The sequence below is a fragment of the Bactrocera tryoni genome, chromosome 1, assembly GCF_016617805.1.
Source record: "Bactrocera tryoni isolate S06 chromosome 1, CSIRO_BtryS06_freeze2, whole genome shotgun sequence".
In the NCBI taxonomy this organism is placed as follows: domain Eukaryota; kingdom Metazoa; phylum Arthropoda; class Insecta; order Diptera; family Tephritidae; genus Bactrocera; species Bactrocera tryoni.
In genome coordinates, this window is record NC_052499.1 from 80,957,930 (window position 1) to 80,981,643 (window position 23,714).

Sequence of the window (23,714 nt, forward strand, 5' to 3'; positions counted from 1 at the left end):
GTCTAGCTGAAATCTCTAGACTTAACGTAGACCAATTTCAAATATTAGAAATGTTTGCTTAAGGGGGTACTCTCATGTGAACGCATACATTTTACCACGTTTTAGGAAATTTTTTTTTATGCGACAACAAAATTCAATCATTTTAATTTTTTAATATATTTTTATTTGTAATTTGAAATGTACAAAAAAATTTTTTTTTTCGTTTTTTACATTTTTAATATATTTCTTTTTTGAAATCAAAGTAGACCCCAACAAAAAAAGTAGTTCACTGGTCATGGTGATAGCGGCTGTTCATGTTGTCTGAAATAAAAAAAAAATCGAATGGATTATTATTCAGTAGCTCAGTAGCTCTGCGGCTATCGTCCCTACCAAATGTAATCAATTTCATTCAAAAAACAAGAAAAAACGTTAACTTCGGTTGCACCGAAGCTAAATACCCTTCACAGGTGCATTTCTGTTAGTAACTATGTGTTCAGTTTGTATGGAAGCTATACGCTATAGTTAACCGATCTGATCAATTTCTTCGAAGATTACATTGTTGCCTTAGAAAATAACATATATCAAGTTTCGTGAATATATCTTGTCAAATGTGAAAGTTGTCCATACAAGAACTTGATTCCGATCGTTCAGTTTGTATGGCAGCTATATGTTATAGTGGCCCGATATCGGCCGTTCCGACAAATGAGCAGCTTCTTGAAGAGAAAATGACGTTTGCAAAATTTCAAAACGATATCTTAAAAACTGAGAGACTAGTTCGTATATATACAGACAGACGGACAGACGGACAGACAGACAGACGGACATGGCTAAATCGACTCAGCTTGACATACTGATCATTTATATATATACTTTATAGGGTCTCCGACGATTCCTTCTGGGTGTTACAAACTTCGTGACAAACTTAATATACCCTGTTCAGGGTATAAAAATGTCGAACTTCAAAAAATGGTCGCGAAAATCTGTTTTTTTTTCTAAAAATCGTTTAAAAGAAATATGAAAATATTTTCGAAAATAAACAAATCTGGTAGGCACGATAACTGTAAATGAGTAGAAGAACATATATAGTTTTTAAAGCAATCGGTTGAATACTTTTTTTTTAGGACCATGACAGTTTCAGAAAATGATGATTCGAGAAAAATGCCTTTAGAAACATAGCAGCTGCAGTCATGGCGCCTGGTAGACAGTCGCTTACGACACGTCGGCGACTATGAGCTGGAACTTATCGAATGCTATGAATTTCGGTCTGAATTTTTCACAGCATGTTTTCAATAGGTTTTACTGTCAAAATAGTGATTACATGAGAATACCCTCTTAAGCTCCATTTTATATTCCAAGTACTTGCAATTTTCTAAACAGAAACACATTTCACACATTTTTTCGTTTTTCCGTTAACTCAAACTCTTCATAATTAATTAAAATGCTGAGCTTCCTTCTGCTCCACTTAACATTAATATAATTGCTCTCTAACACTTTTGGCATTTTAATTAAAAGTGTATGCTCACCAAATTTTCCAGCTAATAAATTAGATATGCAGCATATTTTCTATTATTTATTGACATTATATTCGAAAATATTAACTGTATGGCTTTTTCATGACCTCTTTTAATTATCTCCTCACCTGATTAACGATTAATGGCAAAAATTATACTAAAATTATATTCACAGTCATATTTAGTTGACGCAAACATTCACAGAACTTCTGTAATTAATTGCTGCAACTCTTTTAGTTATGTAAATTTAATTTGTAAAAAAAACTTTGTATATTTTGAATATGGCGTATAGCTGACAATTTATTCTATAATCATACATCATTTGATGATAGTTCGAAATTTAAATTGAAGCAGGTTAGCTAGATTCATTTCATTGTTATTGCAGGTCTCTCACTGAACACTACCCAACAGGCTCACATGTGATGAGCTCAAAGCGCTTCGTCGATATATACATAAAGGACTGGTGATCCATATGTAGGGGTTTTGGGAAACACAACTCTCTTGCTGTTCAAGTGGTATCCTAAGTTATCTCTCTAGTACGAGGATCAATCTTCCGACCTAACCTAAACGCATACACCAAAAGTTAAAAAAATATAATTTATATATATATATATATATTATATACATATTTATTGTAAGATTCTCATATTGAAACTAAATACATGATTTGGTTAATTAAAACTGGAAAATCCAAATTTTTAATCGACAATTTTTTAAAAAATTACAACTCTCAAAAAAATATATATAGTATCGAAGGGAAAAAATCAAATTTTTATAATAATTTTGACAAGTTTTGTAAGATTCAACTATTATGCCATATTCAAGTGGTATTCCATTATGATAGACAACAGTTTGTTTATTTTTACTTTTTTTTTACATTTTTCACATTTTTCCCACCATGAAACTACTGAAACTGAAATCTCTTCACTATCATGTCCTCTCTGAACCACCCTGTGGTTGTTCAATTCGATAAGCAACTGATAATTGCGATAATTTTCCTATATAAAACCTTGCATTTGCATAGAAGATGTTTCACAGTCCCTTCTTCTTTTAGCTCTTTTCAGCTTGTACAGTTTTCGTTGTATAGTATCCCTACTACTACAGGCGTGTCTTTCAATAAGATAGAGACCTGTTAATGCACATACTAGAGTTTTAATGTCATTCCAGAGTTCTTATTTTCCATTCATGCCACATTTGACTGCTTGTTGAGCAAGTGAGGGATTGTTTCCATCGAGACTCAGCTATATCTTCAACCCGTTTATTGTTTAAATATCTGCTAGTTGTCATAACACAAATACATTTCCACTTTAACAAAATCGTATTGTAAGGTGTTGCCTAATCTGATTAGTTCATCTGCTTAACAGTGACCTAGAATATTGCAGCGTTCTGGAACCCAATGTAAGTAGTTAATGGTGAAATTTTATTTTAGTCCCACCCTAATTCAAAGCATTCCTTCACTATCTTCAATGCAACACTTGAAGACATAATAGATTTCAAAGATGCTCAGCTTTATTTAATTTTGTATATTTTTTGTTGTAAGCTCCTCTTTGCCTAAGTAATAAAGTCCTTTTTGATTGCACTGATCTCCGCTTGGAAGGCAGTGTAGTCTGCTCTGATAATCGAAAGGCGATTCCGATATCTAATAATGTTGAAAAGACGCCACCTCCCACTTGAGTATGTAGTAAGGATTAGCTTCCACAGCCATGGTAATTAGTTGCTTACACTTTAATCATTTTTTTCTTTTCTCTTGAACTCTTCACAAATTTTATAATATCTGTATAATGAATAAAATAGAGTAATACAGAGTTTCCCATATTCTACTTGTATATTCTAAATATTACCTAAATTTTGTTCATTAACTATTTCTCTGTTCACATTCATCCCTTCAAGAAATGCTGTTTGTCATTCCTATGCTTTCTAGTACTTTTTTCGCTCCATTAAGAGATAGATCTGCCTATATGTTTCTGAACTTTCACATCTCTTCCTCTGCCCCCTTATATCTGTATAACTACCTCGAACTCTACCTCTCGCTTCCTTTAAGCTCTCATATTACCGATTACTTATTTTGAGGCTAAATTTTAAAGAATTTAAAGCTAACCTTCAAAATAAAAGTAATTTTAATTTTACCCCAACTTGAATTTCGTATCTAATACGATTATTAAATAAATATGTATTGTATAATGAGATGAAGAGAATTTCTAATTTTAACTAAAGTGCTACATTTCCACACATCAGCCGTGCTAGAACGCCACGACATAAAAAAGCAAAACATTTTTTCTCGCTAAATATTCATTAAAACTTTTCACAGTTTGTTATTATCACACCAAAATACCGTTAAGCAGCAAATCATGGCAAATACCACAGTATGCGTAAAAAAATACCAACACGTTTTTTTTTTGTTGTTTTTTTTTGGTAAATATGTAAGCGAGTCGGCAACTTTGGCCAGCCGCCGTCGAAAATTATTTTGAAAATGTTGTTTCATTCCGTAGCAACTTTACAGTTATGTATTTCAAAGCTGTTCATGTAGCACGTGGCATCATTTTTTTGGGGAGGGGCTTTGCAGAGCGAAACATGTTTGCATATTTCCCTGCTCTACGCTTCATAATTGAAGTTGTTTTTGTCATTTTTCATTTGTGCACGTCAACTTTTGGCCGCCTTGTTGTTGTTTTCGTTATTGTACAGCACAATGTGTGTGGCACACACCACACCACATGCGCGCGCAAATGCCAGTTAATGACAATAAGCCGAATGTTGTTACAACTAAAAAGCTCTACTCGTAGTAACAGCAAATAATCTCTCACTCCCCTGCGTCGCCCACCCACGCCGCGCCGCGCCACACTTTCACCACCAGCGACGAGAATAAATTTTTTGCAAGCAATTTCCAACAATGACAACTGACATTTTGAGCGCACTGTGCTGCGCCACTGTTGGCTAGCAGCCGGCAACTCTAGCGGGGGAGGCGGTGCGCGCTAATGCTGTTGTTGCTACTTGTGTTGCTGTGCAATTTCATTTGTGTTGCTGCCCATTTTCGCGCGCTCATTTCCAACTCGAGACGCGACATAATGAGAAACTGTCAACGTATCATAAATGGAGTGCTGGCGAGCGGGGGGCGCACAGCTTCCATGCCGTGCAGTCGCAGGAAAAATAGCGAAGCCTGGTACTCACACCAAATCTCCCAGCGGCTGACTGATATTTGTGGCGGCATTTGTGCTTGTCTGTTGCAAGCAATTCCACATTCTAACTACTTAGTGTGCCGATCGGGCGGCTGGCGGAGGCGCGGTGATGTGAAAATGTGGAAATGTGTAGTCATCATTAGTTGTAATAATTTACAGTTGCCTGGTGCGCGTTCGCACGCTGCAAATGAACAAAAACTACAACAAAGCACGAGGAGATGAGATACACAGTTCGTTATATGCATGGGAGGAACTGGAGTATAACCTGCGCAGAAATGTGCATCGATAGAAAAGAAACAGAAAAAGTCATATTTTTTCAGAACCTAGATAAGTAAGAAAAGACATTTGCAAAAAATATGAATATTTCAATTCATTCCAATTTTTAGCATATATCTTCGATGGAAATATATTTTTAACATTACCTTGATCAAAATGTCACACTTTTAAATTTTTTTCAACAAAATATACTGGCCATATTATTTATTATATAATGAGGAATAAAAAAATGTGTTGCCTATGTTTAGGAGCATTGCAAAATACTTAGCTAAGTCACACACCTAATCCAAATTATAAAAAATACTAAAAATCCATATTTTACTACAAAAATTGACATAATTTATACGATTAACAAAAATAAATTAAATGCTGCCTACATTTAGGAGCTTAGTAATATTTCATCCATGTTACACATCTAATCTTGATTAGTAAAAAATATTAAAAATCCATATTTCGCCATAAAAAAATTAAAATATTAATGATTAACACGAAAAAATTTAATTTTGCCTACATTTAGGAGCTGTGGAGTGTGTTCATCCGTGACACACATCAAATCCAAATTAGTAAAAAATACAAAAGTCCTTACTTTGCTATAAAATTTATAAATTATTTACAAAATTATTTCACAGAATAGAATATTGCCTACATTTAGGGGCTTTGTAATATGTCCATCCATGTCGCATACCTCATCCATACAATAAATTATTAAAAAATCAAGCTTTCTTATAAATTTTTAAATTTTCTCCGCTGGAATATATCCCATTCAGTTTACTATATAAGCCACTTCGGTTTACTTGCCTCATCTACATTTTCCTACAGGGCACACTTGCTATTGTGAGCAGTAATATATTTTGCTAGCAGTCCAGCTTTTCGGACTGCTTTAGTGTTTGCCTTTATTACTGGTAATGCGCGCTGACAATGTCCTGCTTAAGTGATGACAACAAATTACTCGCGAGAATTCATTCATTTATTCGTTGAAGCAGTCAGCGGTTTAGTTACCAGCAGCACGTTAATATTTTGAAGTCTAGTTATATATTAGTTGTATCAATAACGTGAGTTTCGTGGTATTATTCTTATGTTTTAAGTTACTTTAGCCTTCACAGTATTCAGCATGCTTTTTAAAGAAAATAAAAAAGGTCTAATACTGGGCAGTTCACTAAGTAACCTTGTTTTTTTAGTGCGATAGTAAAGTATGCCGTAAATGTATCTGTACATCTCCGAAAAATATTCCTGAAAATTTAAGATTTTTTTAAACAAGCCTTATTTTTTCAGGCTAAAAAATACGAAAAAGTTCAATAAGATAAGCTGTTGTCATCAAACGAAATTAGTGAACGGCCCGATATAATGCATATTATTAATCAGTTGAGACATACATGAATTTCAAGTAAAGGATTTCAAACATTTACTTGTACCTAAAATTTTTCATTATTATGACGCAAAATTTCTCTGAGCTTAATGAAAATGCTTAGACAGTTCTATCTGAATACCACCAAGCGGCTTAAAACATTTTTTTGGAGCAAAATTTGTATGAAAAAGCAGTACTTCAGTTTTGGAACTTGATGACTTTATCGAGCTCAGAATTAGGTTATGCTAAAAAATCGATATAATAGACGTCATGAACGCTAGTCCATTGTCATACAACAATACTGGTCAATATAGAGAGAAAATATTATAAAAAATCGATGAAGCCGTGTGAGTTTGCCAAAAATTTGTTGAAGCTTCTATTACATATTCATAAAATTCATAAAATAACTGAATTTATAATTTCTTGAAAAAAACATTTATTCATTGTCGCCTCCACAATAATTTCCATTCGCTATTATGCGCTTATGTCGGCGATTCTTCTAATCATTGAAGCACTTCTCAAACTCGATTTTTGGGATTTCATTTAGATCTTTCAGCGATTTTCATCCATATTGTAAAAGGACGACTTTTAAAGTTCTCCTTATTTTTGAAAATAGTAGAAAGTCTCACAGAGCTAGCTCTAGCCGACTACGAAGGCTGTGACATTGTTGTCGTATTTTTTTGTTTTTTGTTTGCCAAGAACTCAGGAACGAGCAAAGAAGTATGAGATTTTAGCAAATGAAAATCGCCAAGCTTATAAAAACGTACCTAAACTTAGTGGGTCCTACAGACAAAGTGAGCAATAAATACAGCTGAAATTTTTTTTGGACTTCAAAGGTATGGAATAAATCAACATATAATTGACATTTGTTATTTTCTGAACAGACGAGGAAAAAATAGCTGAATCCTTCCACATCACCTCTCAAATTTGTCAGTTAACGTCCTACATGATTTTCAGCCTTACAACATGTACGTTTAGTGGATAACTTGCAGTAAGAGCTCGTACGCATGCGGCAAGTTGGGCCATGCCAAGAGCAAGCAGTTCCCTATATAACTTCACCGTACTACTTTAAGCCGGAAAGATCGCAGAATCACACAGAGCTAGTTGTTAATCAGTGTCTGCTAAGCTCATGTGTAGTTTAGAGGTCCAACACTAGAACCACACAGAAAAGCGTAAACCAGGCTTATTTCTCTTCCGATGCAAACAGCACAAGAAAATCTTTCTTTTGGTCTTATCAGCTTTGCAATTTCTAGCAATTCCGCCATGACCAGGCACCCAAAGGTATCTGATAATGAAATAACTTAATGCCCTCGGTCATGAAGACATATAGTCCTTGTCTAATTTTGAGCATACAGTGAAAGAGCTCAAAGTAAGTATTGTCGCTTTGCAGTCGTAATGAATACTTAGCTACCTAAAAGGCTCAGAGCTACATAAAAGAAGAAATTTGAACTCTAAAACAAACTTTATTTGAACTTAGGCGACCAATTGTCACAATAGAACATATAAGTCGCTTACATAACCAGCGGTGCTCAAACTTTTGAAGTCGAAAAGAATACTTAGCTACTTGAAAGGCTCAGAACTACCTGATGGAAGAAATTTTAGCACTTTAATAGTTCTATATTTTAACTCAGACGACCAAATGTCACAATAGAAACCACAAGTCGCTGGCAAAACCAGCGGTTCTAAAACTTTTGAGTATATGTCAAATGTTGGTACTATTAGCTGTGGTTGTAAAGGTATGGACTTTTCTGGGTATATATTTTTACGCAATATGACCCACAAATTTCAACAATTCAGCTCCTATTTAACGGGTACCTGTGCAAACTCTTACCAGTTGTATTGGTCATAAAAGCTTCCTCCTTCCCCCCTCTAGAGTTACGAATTTTCTGCTCCTTTTATTTTGCCACTTTATTGGCCATCTGAATTTTGAATGCGCGCATATTTACCCCTTTTTGCATTTTTAACGATATTTTAGACATTAACTGTTTTAATATAGAAAAATACACTAAAGTTAACACATAAAAGTGGCCATAAATATTTTCATATGACTGTGTGTTTCCGCTTCGCGCATAATGTTCGGTCATAATCAGCACAATTTCCACATTTTCAACATCAACTTGTTTACACTCATTTAAATATGAAATTTATGAGCAAACACACACACGGCTTTAGGCCACAGCAGCGGACACCCGCACACCCTGTAAAAGTACCCGCTGCTCTGCTGAATTACCACTCCTCTGCTGGGTTACCCCCGCTTTGCTGTAACTCCTCCCCTCACACACTTCAAGCACACCTCCCGTCAGTGTTACGCGCAACCGTTTGAAGCGCCTGCCAGTATGCTGTAAATCTGCTGTGAAAATTATTACTTCAATTCGTTTCATAAATTATTAGGCTGTGCACACAGCTCTGCCGCATATGTTGTTGTTGTTGCCACTGTTATTATTGCTTTGCATTTGGTTGTGCGCGCGCACTTGACTTTTTTATGATTTGGCACCGGAAGTGCTAATTTTCGTTTAACATTCGTTCGCTGTTTAGAAAATTGCTCGCTACTGAAATGTATACACTGGCAGTAATTTCCGCTTCCTCCGAGCGCACAATGCAAAGCTTACAAATAACAAAATGCATGAAGTGTGTGCGGATGTGTGTGTGTGAGTGCTTACAAATACAAATACATGTAAATGTATGTGGGTGGGCGTGTGTGAGTGGGCGCTGGTGTATTTTACGGCTGCGTTCAAGGGTCATGACTGTAGCGACTCAGAAGCCCAACCGGTGTTGGGTCGATGAAGCGCTGCGCCGGAAGTGGTTGTGTATTGGCGTACGGTTGTTTGTGGCTTGCATGTGTATGTGTATGCGTGTGCGCTTAGCTACTTTCAACGAACTTTTAATGCCACAAAATTCTTAACTTAACTTTGCCTTGCTTTGCTCGACTTGAAGTTGTAATCGCCCCGGCAAGTCGGCCGCGCGCCGTTGAGCGGCGCCGCCACTGACAGCGTATGCTTTGAAGCGCTTACCGCATACCTTCGCATTTCGACAGCATTTTTTATGGCCACCGCAAACACGTTAAAACGTATAAATTCAAATTACGGCAAACATGCGAAAACTCATAAATTTCCCCAAGGAACGAACGCTCCAAGGTTGATGTGATGTATGCGAATGCCAAGCTGAATGTGTGTAGTCGCTGCAAAAAATATGTCTATAAAAAGCGCCAAACGCTGGCAGTACGAATAAAGCACAGTCGTGCATGCCAACTTTTCACGCACCTCCACCCACACACATACACCCACACACATATATATACTCAAAAAACGCAAAGAAACTTTGCTCATGCAACGCACTCATTTCTGCCTCCACCCACGCCCGGCGCCGCGCGCCAACTTGGCAAGCGTATGCCGAGAACAGCGAAATAAGCAAATGAGCAGCGTTTCGCCAGAAAATTTGAGCCGGAAGGTCGCAAACAAATAACTGAAGAAACTGCCGCAAAGGCGCTGTGGCGCAAGTAGTGGGCGCAAAGCCCACGCTTATATGTATAGGTGCACGTGTGTGTGTTGGTGGTGGGGGTGTGGGGAAAAATCTGATTTTTCGTGTGCGAATTCGGCACGCCAGCGACGCATACAAAATTTAAATTTCGCGTGTTTTCGCCCTAATGAGAAATGATTTATTTTTAATGCCCTCCTGCAAACATAAGCGCGCTTACATAAGTGTATGTGTGCGTGTGTTTGTTAGTATCCCAGGTCCCAGGGCGCTAACCGCAGCGGATTTGTGGCCTGAACTTGCTTAGCTCGCGTGCACTGGTGCACACGTGAGCTCGTGAGCTTTAAGTGCTCAAAAACTTTGGCCGAACTTGCCGTTATTCCACTTTTTTTCAATACTCTAATTGCTGTTTAATTTTTGCAAAGCTTAGTTGGCATGTCAGCACATTTAAACTCGCACATCTGTTCATATTTTTTTTCCATCAAAGTAATTTATATATTACTTTTTTGCGTTTGCCTTATGCAAACAATTGCATGGCTCTACGCGCCGTAACGTATGCTTTACATATAATTAAGTTTGTGTGTGTGTGTAGGAATCCGCCTGTCGACGCGCCAACATAAATCAAAGGAAATCGCACAAGTGCAAAAATAAATCAAGTAAGTCAAATAAATCAAAACATTTCTATGTGTATGTGTGAGTGTGTGCGTGTGTTTACCAACAGCTGCTGTTCGCCTCCTTCTACATTAGTCTGTCTGTCTGCAAGCGGTTTATGTGACCGCCAGCTGTGCGGCGCTGCTTTAATTTACACCAACTACACACACGCACACATACAGATACAGGCCTGCGCCTCCGCTATGCATGTATACGTACATTAGCAGGCTTTGTTATGGATCCACACCACGTTTGCGGTTTAATTAAGGCGGCTCATGTGGCATATGTAAGCCGCGCGCTCCTTCAAAGTAAATAAAGGGTTCAATGTGTTGCTTTATTGCGGCGCCTTTTTGCACTGCGGAAATTTTTTCTCTTTAAAAGTACATAATAAAGGGCATAAATATTATTAAAATATTAATTTTAAATTAAAAAAAAAATTAAAAGTGAAAAAAGCTTAGCCAAAATATTTTAAAATTTTTTCAAATAATTTTTAAAAATTTAAAATGCTTTTAAAAATATTTCAGAATCCATAAGAAAGGCAAAAAAAACTAAAATAAATTTTTGATGAAAAAAAACACCGAAAATAAAACATTGAGCGAAGAAACACAAATTAAAAAATTTCGAATTTTGAGGTTTTTCGAAATTTTTTAATTTGTGTTTCTTCGCTCAACATTTTATTTTCGGTGTTTTTTTTTCATCAAAAATTTATTTTAGTTTTTTTTGCCTTTCTTATGGATTCTGAAATATTTGTAAAAGCATTTTGAGCGCCCTACTTAAAATCTTATTTAACCGTGACTTTATCAACTGCTCTGAACATTTTTAATTTTCTTTGTATGCCATTGATTTATTTATGAAGTCATTAACCATCAATTCCTTAAGCAATTTTGACTGGTAGACTTCAATTTGATCTTTATACCATTTTAACTGTTATAATAACAACTAACCGCATTGGAAAATGAAAACATTGAAATTCCTACTCTTAATGCCTACTCGTTGTTTCACGGGGTACCTAATCCCCACTAGGATGGTAAGGATTAGATTAAGTTGTCCAACGGTAGGCCAAGAAAACTCGCTGTTTCGACGGGGTTGGACCATAAGTAGAGGGGTGTCAGAGCTGCAGGGTTATGCAATAAGGTGGTTAGTGTCATCCAGGAACTCGTTTTCACCCACTTCCTATAACATTATTGGCCCACAGCTTAATAAATTTTGAGTAATGTCCCTTGCTTTACTCTAAATTCTGATTTTGGAGCCTGCCAAAAAGCTCAAGTGCCAAAACATATTCTAACCTTGCTGACATATTGATTGAGTCCGCATCTTAGTTACCTTAACCAAGTCCTTATCTTCTCATGTAGACTATTGACCGCATTAGACCAGAACGAAGAAAAAAAACATTTATTGTCTGACCTACCATACGCTATTGAACCATTTCATTATTAAAACAGCATATGTAATATAAACTCTTGCCCAAATTTATTTCAGTCATTACACGAATTCAGCTTGTCTGCTCAATATTTTCAGCATATTCCAAGTCAAATACGGTTTGTGTCTTTGGTGAATAACATGCAATAATGCGCCTTATTGTAGGCAATCAATTGATTGCGGCCGACTGTACGTCGACTAAACAGATAATTATATAACAACAACTAAAATAAATGTATTATAAATAAAAATTTCAACATTCATAATTATTTTATATTTTTTATGTTTACGATTTTTTAATTACCTTAACGTCAATTAATTTTCTCCCAAAATTTACACCTTTAAATTTCCAGTGTATAAGTATCCTAGGAAACTCTACAAATTTCAAGAAAAATTGACAAAGCATAGCGAAAGCATAAAGTAAAAGTATCAAGAATCGGAAAAATCATATTCTCTTGGCGAGCCGCATTACTTCAGCTGCTAACTTGTGGCCAGCTAAGACCTCAACTGTTGCAAGTGCGCTTGTGTACCACAGGCATACGAGTAGTTCGTATGTTACTTGCGCCAAAGGTTGTGGCGAAATTATTATGCTTACACGCTCTAGACGCACCACGCACACATACATACACACATACAGACATATACCCACATATATGCATACACACACATACACTCGTATGTGCTTGCGAGATTATGTGGCTGGCCGTAACCTTATATGCCAATTGCCTGGTTCACTGAACCAAATTGCCAGCGTTCTTACATGGGATTACTATTGCCATTGTTGTTGTCGGCTTGTGCACGCCACAGACTTGTAGTCGCACACACACTTAAGCATTTGCAAGCATATTTTAAAGCCGTAAAGCTAACAAGAAATTATTACTTTAAAAGTAAGACATCGTACATGGCTAACGGGCAGTAGCATGTGGTCACACACACACATATCTGTGTCTTAATACACCGCTTATGTACTCATATGGGCAGAAAGTGTTGCAGTTCCATGGAAGTGTAGAGGAAATTTACTCAGAACTATTACCGACCGAAGTTGCTATAAAATAGTAGAGAAATGGTTCTTATGCCAGCAATTTATTGCCGTACCTCAATGCTTTGCTGTGCTACAAGTGAACTTCAAATCACCTTGAATGTGTTTGAAAAGCAATATTTACATATAAATACTGCAAATTTTGTTATAAATACTAGAGTAATTAGGTAAAGGTGTATACTTTTAATAAGTACAATTTTTCAACGGAGTTTAGCTAAAAAAAATTTTGAATATGTCCATCTATTGTGGTTAATGAAGCGCACTTTAGCGGTAGTGTTAGGTAATAATTAAATTAGGAATCAAAATTCTTGCTTCCTTTAGGATAATCTTTGGTAAAATTGTTTTTAAATTAATTTCGATACCTAAAAAAATTATAGTAGACCACTATACCAAGAAGAAGAATTTAGTTTCATCAAATCTAAAACCCAAAACGATAGAAATTATATTTTTATATAAAAATAAGACTTAGGCCGAAAACTTAGTTCCATCAACTCCCCATTAAAGTAAAGAATCGGACCATCTGAACAATTCTGACCCGGACTAACACAAAATAAATACATTTTTTTGTAACCTAACACAAATATTCATTATCCCCTTGAAAATAGACTTCTGAGCCATACTTCCGTGTCAATACTTAATCGAATTTGCATTCATTACTATTATCAGCTGGGATGGCCTACATTGCTTTCAGCGACTTTTACTTTTTTTGGTCTCTGCGCATTTTTGAAATGTCTCACGACCACCTTGAAGACGTTGAAACCACTCGTGCACTCTGCTACGAGATAGGCAATCATCGCCATCGCTTTTTTCATCAATTGAAATGTTTCGGTAAAGGTTTTACCAATTTTAAAGCAAAATTTAATGTTGGCTCTTTGTTCGAAGCTCATTTTCGCACCGATAACACAAACATAAAACGCAATAACTTCACTTTCAATCAATGAAATATCATGAAATTCTCACTGAACAATCGATAAAGATAGCAGATTCTAACGCACTGGTCGACATATAGATGGCGCCACCAGATGGTGCTAGATTCAAAAAGTCTTGTTTACTTTGGAAAACAACTTGTATATAGCCCAGCAATTTGCAGACTCAAGACCCTACGTAGATGGATCACGTGGACAGGGATCACATCATCTTAATCGCGCCCAGCTAGCTGCTGGAACTATTCAGAGCACTGGATCTTTGGTATTATTGTCACAAATAGCTTAAAAACTGAAAACCTTCACAGAACTGCTAGTTTTGGGAATGCTTTTTGATTTAGACCATTAAACTTGGAACGCTAGTAATCGGTAAATTTAATTTACGGCTTATTTGAAGATCGAAATTTTCATAACTGAGATCTTAATTAGTTTTCAGCCTAATTTATGTCCATTATAAAGATATGGTCATCGAAGTCAGCTAATATAGTTTTAAGAAATGAATCCGGCTTGTGTCAAATGTATAGCTAAGCGAACTAGCTCGTAATGCCTTGAGGTGGTTAGTAAATTACAGTTTTCGGAATCAAAACCAGACACCTTGTAGTATAACCCGTCACAGCATACAGTTTTACAATAATCACCTGGGTGGAACCCAGACCGCTTGGCATTCAGAATCTCTGAAAGTGCATTTTAAGTCTTTTTTGAACTCCCTGAGTGATCACACTTCAGATAAACTTCATGCTTCTTGCGGAAGCAAAAAAGTGCCAACCTTCAAAACCTCTTGTTGCAGTCGTTGATTAAAAGGGTATGCAACAACTTTCCGCAAATAGCAATTATCGCAGACATATTTCAGGCGAGAACTCAACAGTAAAAACTACACTTCCAATTAATGAAATGTCATGAATTTCCCACTGGATAATCGATAAAGATAGCAGATTCTAACGCACCAGTCGACATATAGAATGTCGCCACCAGGGGGCGCCAGATTCGAAAAGTCCTGTTTACTTTAGAACGAACTTTGTAATGTTCCGATTTGACCGTTTTTCGAAATGAATTTTCACTAAGATAAAATTTTATCTATTGCATTGATACTTTTTATCAAAAGCGCAAAATTTTGGTTCAAACATGTCTGCTGAGCATGCAAAACTTGTTATTTGAATTATTTTGGTTGATGTAACTCTTAGCCTGACCTTAGTCGAAGTAATGGCTAGATGATATAGCTAAAGTTATCTAACAAAAAATCGTAAGAATACTACAATATATGTATACGAAATAAAGGAGCACTCTTTACACGCCTTGCGTTCCATTGCTTAAATCACGAAACAGTGAACACAATCAGCTAGCTGTTATACAAAGTTTACTTTCTCATTAAGAATAAGCAATTTTTGCAAAGACTATTCTTCAAACGAAAATACATGAACTACATTCGCCTCGAGTTTACCACGCTGGGCGCTCGACCCCCCGTTTTGCCGGAGAACCGGTATTTAAAAAAGAGAGCATTTCTGTTCATTACAAAGTTATGCTGCTTGTCTTTGTCTTCCATCGCGCTCGGAACCCCCCCACCCAACCACCGCAAATCATTTTTATTTATGCAGCTTAAAAGTAAGTACAATGCTGCTTTACAATTTACATTTTTACACCATCTTTTTTGTAATTGTTGCCTTATGCAGATGGCGCTAGCAGGAAAAAGTAGTTTCCTAATTAACGAACACGCTTCGCTGATTTGATTTTATTGCGAACCACCAACTTTGTGGCGCAGCACGCACATGCGATGCCCTGCCCCCACACCGCATCGATCAGGCGCCTTCCGTGCCAGCGTTTGGACCATAGCATAATCTGGTTCTGACGCAGCACCATTAAGACTTCGCTCTGCTGCTACAATATTTTGTTTTTTTTTCTTTGCTTTTTTCAACTTTCGTGGGACAACCGGCGCGGCCAATAACAACAAACGAGCAATAATGTTGAAAATGTCACCAGGTTGTGGTGGCAACAAAGTTGCGCTTTTTGTCGTTACAACAACAACAACAACAACAACAGAAAGAATTGCAGCAACGTCGCCAAGCCACAGAAGACAATGGCTTGAACTAGTTTGCGCTCGTCCTTCATACTTGCTTTGTATTTTTATGCGATTTTGCCATCACTCCGTTGCATGCCACAATTTCTCCAAACTGTTCTGCTTGTTGTTGTTACTTTTTTGCGTTGCATTTTAATGATAAATAGCACAATAGCTGGCCACTGAAGGAAAAGTTAAAAGTAGATTTTTATATTGTCTGCTCTCGCTGCTTGCCTTTCATCCCTTTTTAACGAAGGTATTTATTTCAATTACTCCAAATGGCGACAGGTCAACGACGCCGGACAATGGTGCAGCGCGACAAAAGCTTATCAGTGCAGTGCAAAACAAAACAAGTGGAAGACAGCAGCAAAGTTTAAAATTTATAAAAATTGGCCAAAAAAAAGCAGCGCAATTATTTTTAATTAAAACTAAGAAAATATTTCTTCAAAAAAAGAAAAATTGCAAAAAAATCACAAATTAACTCTTCACCAGCGGAGGGCGAACTCGTGGAGAATACACAACAGAAATAAATTGTGAAATTCTAAAAAAATGTTTTCATTCCTTAAGTCGCTTACCTCTCGATGAAGACTCTTTCACCTTGAAACTTCTCTTCCTTTATGAAATGCCACTTAACTTCGCTCCCGCATTTTCCTCTGTAGTGTGCGTATGTCTGTTGCCACCTGCCAGCTGCCACTTACCAGCAATGCCTCTTCAATGCCACCAACTTTCATTAGTCCGCTGATGCGTCCTCTTATTACCGGTCACATTTACTTGCGGTTTTTAACACACACAAACGCTCGTAGACATAATATTTTCAAGGAAAATGCAGTACAGCTTTTTTCACCTCAGCTAAAGCTGCTGTAGGAAAGCGCTTTAAGGCCGTTCGAGTTGTGAAACTCAAGAGTCAGTGCTGTGCGTCATCTATGACAGCATATAAAATTGGTTTGTGTCTCCACTTTATAAAAGTAAATATATTTTTTTCACTGGCTCGTTAAGCATATTAGATAATTTACATTTGAAGGTCATAAACATCATCGCAATTCGTCTGTAGGTGATCATATCTATGTTTGTAACTCATTAGCACTCAATTCTAAAATATAAGAGTATCGAATAGAACAAAGATAGTATAAATATAATATAAATGCAGAAAAAATCACATAAACTTCAAACTTGATGGGAATATTTACGACTACGTCTCAGATGGTCCATCCATTGGATCCAATTTTCGATGACTCGTTCGAGCATTTCGACTGGTAACTGGCGAAAGACACGCGTGATGTTTTGCTCCAAAACCTGAAACGAAGCGGGATTGTCCACACATACTTTAGACTTTACATAACCCCACAGGAAAAAAAACTAACGGTGTTATATCACACGATCTTGGTGGCCAATCGACCGTTTCAAAACTTGAAATTATTTGCTCAACGAAGCGTTCTCCCAAAAAGTCCATTGATTGATGCGATGTTTGGAAAGTGGCGCCGTCTTGTTGAAACCGGATGTGGCCAAGATCACGAGCTTCAATTTCAAGCAATAACGGTCGCCATGGACGGTAACCATAATAAACCGTTGTTTTTTGGACGAAATACAGCTCTTGATTTTCTTCAGGTTGCTCTTCATTTCAAATGCGACAATTGTGCTTGCTTATGCACCCATCGAGACAGAAATGAGCTCGATACAAAAAAATTTGGCTCGAAAACGTTGGTTCTTCTCGGAACTTTTCGACTGGCACAGAGCCTAGACCGCAACTAGCAAACTGCTTTTTAGTACCAAAAACATTCTTTTCACCAAAATTACTAGTGCCCTTTTCACACACGAAATTCAACTTCTTAAATTTTTGAAATCAAAGTACTTTCTATCTGTATTAAATGTTTGAGATATCAATCTAAAAATTTTCATCATCTCTGTAAGAAGCTGCTCACCATAGCATATAGCTGCTGTACAAAGTAAAGGAGCAATATCAAGCCTATTTAGGGAAATCTCTGTTATTTGAGATTTTTTCTAGTTGTAGACTATTGTCCAGGACAGGGCTTCAATCTCCGAATAAATTGTTCAGATCGAACGACTATAGCAAAATTTTTTTATTTTTTTTGGCGGTTGAGGGAGTGGAATATGCCTTCCGCATCATCAGTACTATCGTCACATCAACGGTATGTGCCACCGTCGCCCAACCTGGACCACATTTGCACTACTTCAGGGTGACGATCCATTTTTCTCATTGTGAGATTTACATCTGTGCAACTGCGTCCAGGTCCTACTTTTTTTGGATGATCCCACAGTTTGCTTCACTCTCCAGCATGACGCTGATTAAATTGTCCGCGTTTTATGGGCCAACCAGGTCTTTTATGGCGGTGCGTTTTCGTTGCCGTTACGCACAGTCTTCTGTCACGTCGTTATATAGTCATGACAGCTCTTCGACTTTTCCCGTTCTGTAGACGTACTTTTTGAAGCATCCGTGTGCAGATAACAGATCAGTTGTATAAAAATCGACTTCTCTGAATTTACGGCTTGCCTATAAGTTTAGGTATTTATTAATCTGGCCACGATTCTCATTCTGCAGTCCCATCTGCGTTGCCATGTTGTTATTGTATCTTTCTGATGTTTCATTTAGCTCACACAGCTTTTTCCTTAAGGTCAATTCCAGAAGGTCAATTGGGGCATTACCGTTTATAACTGATATCGCATTTGAGCCAACTTTGAGGGCTGCGATGCGGTGCACTCTGGCCGCTACCTAAAGCCGGTTTTTCTTTCTGAGCACATCAGCTCAGATCTCAGCTCCGTAACGAGGCTAATTGTCGTCGACATTAGGAGCTTTCTCTTTCCTTGGCTGTGGGCCCCTATATTGACCATTAGTCTGTTAAGTTGGGAGGCGATTTTCGCTGCCTTTCCTGCGACCCAGAAGGTTAACCTGGCGTCTAGTCTTACGCCAAGGCAGTTTACTGCTGTTTACATCCTAAGAATAAGAGACGACTATAGAGACGACTATAGCGTATAGCTGCCATACAAACTGACAAATCAAGCTCAAAGTAAACAGCTTTTTGATTTCCTTGAGAAATACACATGTCAAGGGTATTAGAGCGTCGGTACAACCAACGACTTCTTTTTCCATTGAAACAAGGAAGTATTTACTCGCCATAATTAATTTAAGATAACAAACTGCTAATTAAAAAAAGGAACGCAAACAGTAAATCCAATTGTTTCACTTGAAAAAGAAGTCGGTGCCAAGCGAGAGCGAGCATCGCATGCAATACAATGAAATGCAACAATAAAAACTAAAATGGCATCCGCTTTGAATAGTAAACTTTAGCCGCTGAGCGCTCATTAAGTCAGCGAAATGTAATACAGCTGAATGCACAATGGGCACATTATAAATACTGGCTCACACACACACGCACACACATACACATGCATAATTGCCAGCATTAATTTAGCATTGTAGTGCAAAAACACACGACACCCACACACACATACACACATAAGAAACTGGAGATAGATGTGCATGGCGAATGCTTGGTCCAGCTCTGCGCATATTCAAATGTGGGTCCGCACAATTAAAGCGAGCACACATGCGCAGCAGCTAAGCAAACAAAAAGCGAGGCAAGCGAGTCTGAAGGCAGAATAGTTTACGTGAACACTTGTTAAAAGAGGCTGCGCAAAGGCAAAGGAGGGGCAATGTTTGTACATATGCCAAAAGAAATACAGACATTTTATTCTAATTGAGTTACTTTTTCGCCATGCATGGCGAAGCAAGCTTTTTCACGCTACGCTTTTGTTTGCGAGAGCGCTTGAATAAACGGTGGTGGGAAGCGGCGGCGGAGGGGCAAAACAAGCAAAAAATGCTGGGTAAACAATGTAAGAATAGGAAGGAAATTGAAGCGGGCAAAAGAAAACAGAAAAATTGCATAAACAGGCACACATACGCACACACACTCGCACATGCCTGCGCGCGAGTTTTGCTGCACGCTGACGACTGACTCCCGCATTGTGTGGCAGCAGCGGCAGCGCAGCGAGGCGCAAATCAGGCAGTGCTGGCAACATAACAGAGCTACAACAACAGCAGCAACAGCCGCCTACAACAGTGACATTGCCGTGGAAATGAGCGCTGCAAAAAAGTTTACTGCAACAACAACAACAAAAACAAAGAAATAATTAAAACAAAAACGCGCACAGCCAGCAAGCGGCCAACAAAATGTTGGCAGGAAGGCACCACACACACGTACACACATGTGGAATGACATTATAGAAGCACAGAATGCCAAACAACAGAAATAGCAAACATAATATTAACAAAAGCACCATACAACAATGGCGAGCAAAACAAAAACCACAAAAAATCCAAAGAATTTGCAAACGAAAAATTTCAAAAAACTTTCCATAAACAACAGAAAGAGAATGCAAAAAGCACAGCAAAACAAATACAATAAATTAGCAAAAGCGGTTGTGGGGCAGTGGTGCGCCACGCGAACCCCGCTAACGGTATATGTAAACCATAATGGCTGCTGTGCGAACCATGTAGAAAATTCAACAATTTGAAAATGATTATATTTCCTTACTTATTGTTACTTAAGTGATCCACTGGCGGAATGGCAGTGACAGCATAACACCAAAGACATACCAACAGAGATGGCAAACCCGATCCCCAATCGATAACGATGGAGCAGACGTTCCATTCCCCAACCGTAAAGAAGTTCGAATAGCAATTACCCGTCTGAAAAACAACAAAGCGGCGGAGGCCGATGAATTGCCGGCCGAGCTATTCAAACACGGCGGCGAAGCACTGATAAGAAGCATGCATCAGCTTCTTTGTAGCATATGATCGGACGAAAGCATGTCCGACGATTGCAATTTAAGGGTGCTCTGTCCAATCTACGAAAGTGGAGATCCCACAATCTACGATAACTACCACGGGACAAATCTCCTCAACATCGCCTATAAGGTTCTATCGAGCGTATTGTGTGAAAGATTAAAGCCCGCCGTCAACAAACTTTTTGGACCTTATGAGTGTGGCTTTAAGCCTGGCAAATCAACAGGATCGACACACACCACTACTTCGTCGATTTCAAAGCTGCTTTTGATAGCACGAGAAGGAGCTGCCCTTATGCCGCTATGTACGAATTTAGTATCCGCGCAAAACTGATACGGCTGTGTAAAGCGACGTTGTGCAATACCAAAAGCTCCGTCAGAATCGGGAAGGGCCGATACCAAACGAGGTTTCAGACAAGGCGACTCCCTATTGTGTGATTTCTTCAATCTACTCATGAAAATAATTCAAACTGCTGATCTGAATAGAGAAGGTACGATCTTTTACAAGAGTGTACAACAGCTGGGGTAAGCCGATGACATCGATATCTGTTCTGCTTTATCCAGATTGGACAAAGAGTCGAGGCAAATGGGTCTGTTAGTAAACCAGGGCAAGACGAAATATCTCCTGTCATCGCTCTTGCGACTTAGCTCCAACGTCACTGTTGAGAGTCATCACCCTGAAGTCGTAGATGATTTCGTCTATCTTGGAACCAGCATGAACACCAACTACAACGTCAGCCTCGAAATCCTGAATAACTCTTGCCAACAGGTGCTATTTTGGACTGAGTAGGCAAATGAGAAGTAGAGTCCTCTCTCGACGAACAAAGACCAAACTCCACAAGTCACTCATCATTCCTATCCTACTATATGGTGTAGAGGCATGGACAATGACAACATCTGATGAGTCGACGTAACGAATTTTCAAGAGTAAGGTCCTCTCCGAATGGAGTACCCGTCACTAGTTGGAGAAAGGCCTGGCTACACTTGGAATCTCCAATTGCCGTCTTTAAGTGAAAAGAAAAGACGACTGGCATGCTATTGTAAACTCGACTTTAACCGCGTAAGCGGATGTCTACGCCAATAAAGGAAAAGAAGAATTACTTTTGGAAACTTTATCGCAATCAAATGTAAAATTTTTAGCAATTTTTTTAATATAAATTCCAGCGGCAATAGTCTTATCTTAAATAAGGTACTAATGTGCCTCTGGTTCATCTGCAAATGTGTCAGAATAGTTCGCATTTCCTACAGGGAAGATGTCAATGCATTTGCTTTATAAGATGCACACATGGGGTGTGTGCTTTGGCGAACACATCGAGTGTGGCAAGGCGGGCTGATGACCACTCAGGCGCACGAAGTCTCCATTAATTTGTGGTGAAGGAGTACATGGCAGTTGCCAAACAGTAATTATACATGAAGAGTTTTGTAAACATGATAACAGTATGCGAATAAATTGCAAAAGAAATTAGAGAATACGTGTCCACGTGAATGAAAAATCTATGGGGAAATATAATATAATAGAATATAATCAGTGATACGATACACGATGGGACTAAAAGCTGAACACAAAAAGTCATTTTAAGTATCATTTGTTATACCCTCGACAAAAAAAAAAAACATAAGGATCCCACTAGAAAAATTTTGAAGCCAATATTTTTTGTAAGAGACACCTAAGTATAGATCAAGAGACCAACATGCATCGAACGACTACGAGCTTCTCCCAAATCTGTAGACTCACCTAATTTACATTTCAAAATCGTACAAAGTTGCAGTAGCAACATGGCAACACAGCTTGCAACCACATGCATAACATGTGCAACGAGTTGAAAACTCGCTGCAACACATAAAATTTAGCAACGCTTTGTTGGCGCTGTTGACTTTGTTTGGCGGTTGGCGTGGAATACAATAAATTCACTCGGCTTTCAATTATGCGAATGAACATGTGCTGCTGCGTACTGTGTGTGTATGCAGCATGTATACAGTGTAGCTGCTTTGTCGCTTTGTCACGTGATGCAAGAAAGTTACCACATCCGCTTGTGCCACTTGTGCAGCGTGAAATATGCCACAAATAAACACAATTCACAGTTCCACTGACAATTTGATTTCGGTTGTGTTTCCATTTCCGCAGTCGCCGCTTTTGCATTTCCTAACACATTTGACGATAATTATGTACACGCATTTGTGTGTGTGAGTGCATTCTTTATGCGAATACATAATTCACATTATGCGTGCGCAGCCACTATTGTTTATGCGCGAATGGGGGCGACGCTGGGATGCCATCGAGGGTCTGTGAATAGACACAACTTATGTTTATTTGCTTATAATTCCTGCAACAGAGCATTTAAAGTTTGCCACCAGGTTCCTAACCTCCAGAAAGAAACGTCGTAGACCTTAAAAAGTACCATATAGAAGTTGATTCATTTCGAAGTTCCCTACTTTTTTAAAGAAAAAACACAGAAACTTCAAATTTATTGGGGAATGTTTATTATCATTCGAAGAAATATCCTTTGGCACTTATTTTCTGAAGATTATCTCTTCAAAATTTTCGCCGCGACTGCGTCTCAGGCGGTCCTTTCGTTGAGTACAATTTTCGAGGACTCGTTCAAGCATTTCGATTGGCGAATTAAACGCGTAATGTTTACCTCCAGGGCCTGAATCGAAGCGGGTCTGTCCGCATTTACTTTAGGGTTTACATATCCTCACAGGAAAGAGTCTAACGGTATGATATTACACGATCTCAATGTCCAAGAGACTGGGCCAAAATGTTAAATTAACTGCCCACCGAAGTGTTCTCTCAATAAATCCGTTGATTGTTGAAATGTGTGGGAATTGGCACCGTCTTGTTGAAACCAAATGTGGTCGAGATTACAAACTTCAATTTTAGGCATCAAAAAGTCGGTTATCACGGCGCGATAACGGCCCTCATTGGTTACGTTCTCACCGGCATCATTTTTGAAGCAATATGGAACGATGATTCCATCAGCCCACAAACCACACAAACCGTTGTTTTTCTGGATAAAATGGCAGCTCTTGAATCTGTTCAAGTTGCTCTTCGTCCCAAATGCGGATCTTCTTGGGAA

General features: G+C 38.1%; 1 protein-coding gene across 1 annotated transcript in view; it reads left to right on the forward strand.

The window, feature by feature from the left end:
* Window positions 1-23,714, forward strand: part of LOC120778527 (protein toll) — a 306,345-nt gene that overhangs the window by 148,854 nt on the left and 133,777 nt on the right. The window lies entirely within an intron of this gene.